This window comes from Arachis hypogaea, chromosome 3 (assembly GCF_003086295.3).
Source record: "Arachis hypogaea cultivar Tifrunner chromosome 3, arahy.Tifrunner.gnm2.J5K5, whole genome shotgun sequence".
In the NCBI taxonomy this organism is placed as follows: domain Eukaryota; kingdom Viridiplantae; phylum Streptophyta; class Magnoliopsida; order Fabales; family Fabaceae; genus Arachis; species Arachis hypogaea.
The window spans coordinates 66,351,228-66,356,098 of NC_092038.1; the positions used below are offsets into that span (position 1 = coordinate 66,351,228).

General features: G+C 40.2%; 1 non-coding gene across 1 annotated transcript; it reads left to right on the top strand.

Moving 5' to 3' along the window:
* The first annotated feature begins 4,365 nt into the window (after window positions 1-4,365).
* On the top strand, window positions 4,366-4,469 carry LOC112793627 (small nucleolar RNA R71). Its single transcript, XR_003198327.1, has one exon. It is a non-coding gene; the product is annotated as a small nucleolar RNA R71 (small nucleolar RNA).
* Window positions 4,470-4,871: the final 402 nt, after the last annotated feature.

Sequence of the window (4,871 nt, forward strand, 5' to 3'; positions counted from 1 at the left end):
TAAAGACTCCATAAATCAAGTTCTGCTATATGCCTAATAAGGATATGTGTTCTTTTCTTGTTCATATCATTTACTCTTAGTTTTGATGCTTGCTTGGGGACAAGCAAGATTTAAGTTTGGTGTTGTGATGACAAGTCATCATATACCCATTTTTCAAGCTAATTTCACTTGTTTTATTAGTCTTTATGCACTTTCTTGCATCCTAAGTAAGTGATTTGGAGTGAAAATGCATAACTTCTTTAAATCAAACAACCACCATGAAATTAATGTTAACTCATGAGGTTTAAGCTAATTTTAATTGAATTTTAATTGATTTATAAGCCTTGTGAATTTAGTGATACTTGGAGTGGTTGTTTTGGTTTATTGTAGGTGAAGAAAAGAATAAAAGAGAAAAGTGTGGCCTAAGAAAGCGTGACCCAAGGAGAAGAAAACGTGGTCAAAGGAAGGAGAAGTGTGCCGCATGTAAAGAAGGGGGCAAGCATTGCCCTTCACAAGGGCACACTGCCCTCTAGGAGGGCAACATAAGGGAACAAAGCATGAAAGGCAATTCTGCCCTGCCCACTACAAAGGCAGAGCACAAATCTGTGCCTTGGAATCAAGAAGAACAAAACCTTGCCCTGCCCTCCACAAGGGCAGTATCGGGCTCACCAAGGGAAGAAAATCAAAGGAAAATGCCCACAATGCTTGCCACAAGAGTTGAACACGGGACCATGAGGAAGCAAGGAATTAAGCCTCACTTTGGTACCAAGAAAGCCAAGGAAAATGGGTAGCGTGTGTAGCATCCAAGTTTCGAACTCGGGACGTCAAAGTGGAAACACTGCCCTGCCCTCCGTGAGGGCAGGGCAGCATTTTGTTGTGGAACAATTCTGGCGCACCAAGGCACTATTCTGGCACACCACGGCATCATCTGGTAGCACCAGCAGCGCACCACAGCACAATTCTGGCGCACCAATTTTTTCTGCCCTACCCTCCGCGAGGGCAGGGCAGCATCCTCCGCACCAAGCCGCACCACGCCCGCACCATGCACGCACCAAGCACCAAATCCTGCCCTGCCCTCCACAAGGGCAGGGCAGCCTCCTGGAAGCTATTGTTTTTGGGCCAAAAATTGAATTAAAAATCCAATCTAATTCATTTCTTCACCAAATCAAAAGCCCATCTAAATCCCAAAATCCAAGAATAGAAAGTGTATAAATAGGAGCTAGTTTGATGTAATTAGGACTTTTTACTTGACTTTTGAATTTTGCACTTTCTTTGAGCTTTGAATTTTATTTTTGCACTTTGGAACTTCTCTTGGTGTCTTCACTGAGATTTCAGAGAATTGGGGAGGAGAATTAATCTCTCTTCTTCCTCGTTCTTGCTTGGGCCTTCTTAATTTCCCTGTTTTGAGTTTTGGGTGTGAAGAATTGAGGAAATTCTGTCTCAATCTCCATTCAAAATCTCTTTAATTCCTCTTCTGCATAATTGAGTTCAATTTAAGTTCCTTTACTGCTTCTTCTTCAATTTCTTGTCAATTGCTTTGAGAACTTGGATCTAGGAAGGCAATTGAGATCTAGGCTTTGCTACCTAGTCTCTGGAGTCCTGAGATCCCAATTTCCTTTTGGTTTTTCTGTGAACCTTTGCTACACTTAATTTCTTTACTGTTTGAGTTTTAATTGCTTCTAATTCAATTTCTGCTCTATTAACTGTGGCAATTCAATTTCACTTTGCTTAGATTCTGCAATCCCAGTCCTCAAATCCCTTTTACATTCCAGCAATTTACATTTCTTGCCATTTAAGTTACTGCAATTTACATTTCTTGCACTTTAAGTTTCAGTCATTTAATTTCTTGTCCTTTAAGATTCAATCTATTTTACTTTCCTGTCCTTTAATTTACTGCAATTTCCCCTCTCCCTTTACATTCCAAGCAATTTAGCTTCTGTTAAATACAACCCACTCAACTAAAACTTAATTCGCTTGACTAAATCAACCACTAAACTAAAATTGCTCAATCCTTCAATCCCTGTGGGATCGACCTCACTCCCGTGAGTTTTTATTACTTGATGCGACCCGGTACACTTGCCGGTGAGTTTTGTGTTGGATCGTTTTCCACACATCACTTCCATCTTTCTTTCTTCTTCAATATGCTTTCTACTTTGATCAAGGAAGGAATTGAGATCTAGACTTGTTTTCTAGTCTCATTGATTCCCTGAGATCTTATCTCTTTAAATTTCACAATTGAGCTGAGTTACATTATGTGTTGCTTCTTCAAGAAATTTTGCCTTGCTGTTTATATCTGTTGCTTTTATTTCATCTGCATTTTTACCTTTCTATTCCTATTACTTCCAATTTACTTCCAAGCAATTTAATCTCCCTGCAATTGTTCTACGCTTTGCTTTACTGCTCTCTTTTTAATTTCCAGCACCCCAGCCCCATTTACATTTGATGCAATTTACTTTTCTTGCAATTTAAGTTTCAGCTATTTTACTTTCTTGCTCTTTAAGTTTTCTGCCCATTTAGATTCTGCAACTTTATCATTCCTGTAATTTACTTTCTGTTGATCAACTTCACACAATTCACTTCAATGTTAGCTTGACTAAACTAATCACCCACTAAAGTTGCTTGATCCATCAATCCCTATGGGATCGACCTCACTCTTGTGAGTTATTACTACTTGATGCGACCCGGTACACTTGCCGGTTGGATTTGTGTGTTGGAAATTCATTTTTCCACAAAAACACCATCAGTTGGGACCTCCCAACACCAAACTTAGAGTTTGAATGTGGGGGTTCAACACCAAACTTAGAGTTTGATTGTGGGGGCTTTGTTTGACTCTGTATTGAGAGAAGCTTATCGTGTCTCTTTTCCATGGTTGCAGAGGAAGATCCTTGAGCTTTAAACACAAGGTAGTCCTCATTCAATTGAAGGACTAGCTCTCCTCTGTCAACATCAATTACAGCTCCTGCTGTGGCTAGGAAGGGTCTTCCAAGAATGATGGATTCATTCTCATCCTTCCCAATGTCTAAGATTATGAAATCAGTAGGGATGTAAAGGCCTTTAACCTTCACTAATACGTCCTCTACCAATCCATAAGCTTGTTTTATTGACTTGTCTGCCATCTCTAATGAGATATTTGTAGCTTGTACCTCAAAGATCCCCAGCTTCTCCATTACAGAAAGTGGCATAAGATTTATACCTGACCCCAGGTCACATAAAGCCTTCTCAAAGGTTATGGTGCCTATGGTACAAGATACTAAGAATTTACCAGGATCTTGTTTCTTTTGAGGTAGAGTTTGCTGAACCCATGTATCTAGTTCACTAATGAGCAAGGGAGATTCACCTTCCCAACTCTCATTACCAAACAACTTGGCTTTCAGCTTCATGATGGCTCCTAGATATTGAGCAACTTGCTCTTCAGTTACATCTTCATCCTCTTCAGAGGAAGAATAGTTCTCAGAGCTAATGAATGGTAAAAAGAGGTTCAATGGAATCTCTATGGTCTCTAGGTGAGCCTCAAATTCCTTAGGTTCCTTAGTTTGGAACTCCTTTTTGCTCAGAGGACATCCCAGGAGGTCTTCCTCATTGGGATTCACGTCCTTCTCCTCCTTTATGCATTCGGCCATATTGATTATATCAATGGCCTTGCACTCTCTTTTCGGATTCTCTTCTGTATTGCTTGGGAGAGTACTAGGAGGAGTTTCAGTGATTTTCTTACTCAGCTGACCCACTTGTGCCTCCAAATTTCTAATGGAGGATTTTGTTTCACTCATGAAACTTAAAGTGGCCTTAGATAGATTAGAGACTATGTTTGCTAAGCTAGAGGGGCTTTGCTCAGAATTCTCTGTCTGTTGCTGAGAAGATGATGGAAAAGGCTTGTTATTGCTAAGCCTGTTTCTTCTACCATTATTAAAGCCTTGTTGAGCCTTTTGTTGATCCTTCCAGGAGAAATTTGGATGATTTCTCCATGAGGAATTATAAATGTTTCCATAGGGTTCACCCATGTAATTCACCTCTGCCATTGCAGGGTTCTCAGGATCATAAGCTTCTTCTTCAGAAGATGCCTCTTTAGTACTGTTGGATGCATTTTGCAATCCATTCAGACTCTAAGAAATCATGTTGACTTACTGAGTCAACATTTTGTTCTGAGCCAATATGGCATTTAGAGCATCAATTTCAAGAACTCCCTTCTTCTGAGGCGTCCCATTACTCACATGATTCTTCTCAGAGGTGTACATGAATTGGTTATTTGCAACCATGTCAATGAGTTCTTGAGCTTCTGTAGGCGTTTTCTTTAGGTGAATGGATCCACCTGTAGAATGGTCCAGTGACATCTTAGAAAGCTCAGATAAACCATCATAGAATATATCAAAAATGGTCCACTCAGAAAGTATGCCAGAAGGACACTTTTTAGTCAATTGCTTGTATCTTTCCCAAGCTTCATAGAGGGATTCACCATCTTTTTGCTTGAAGGTCTGAACATCCACTCTAAGCTTGCTCAGCTTTTGAGAAGGAAAGAACTTGGCCAAGAAGGTCGTGACCAGCTTATCCCAAGAGTCCAGGCTATCTTTAGGTTGTGAGTCCAACCATGTTCTAGCCCTGTCTCTTACAGTAAAAGGGAAAAGCATGAGCCTGTAGACTTCAGGATCTACTCCATTAGTCTTAACAGTATCATAGATCTGCAAGAATTTAGTTAAAAACTGATAGGGATCTTCTGATGAAAGTCCATGGAACTTGCAGTTCTGTTGCATCAGAGCAACTAGTTGAGGCTTTAGCTCAAAATTGTTTGCTCCAATGGCAGGGATTAAGATGCTTCTTCCATAAAAGTTGGAAGTAGGTGTAGTATAATCACCAAGCATCCTCCTTGTGCCTCCACCATTGTTATTGGGTTTGGCCAT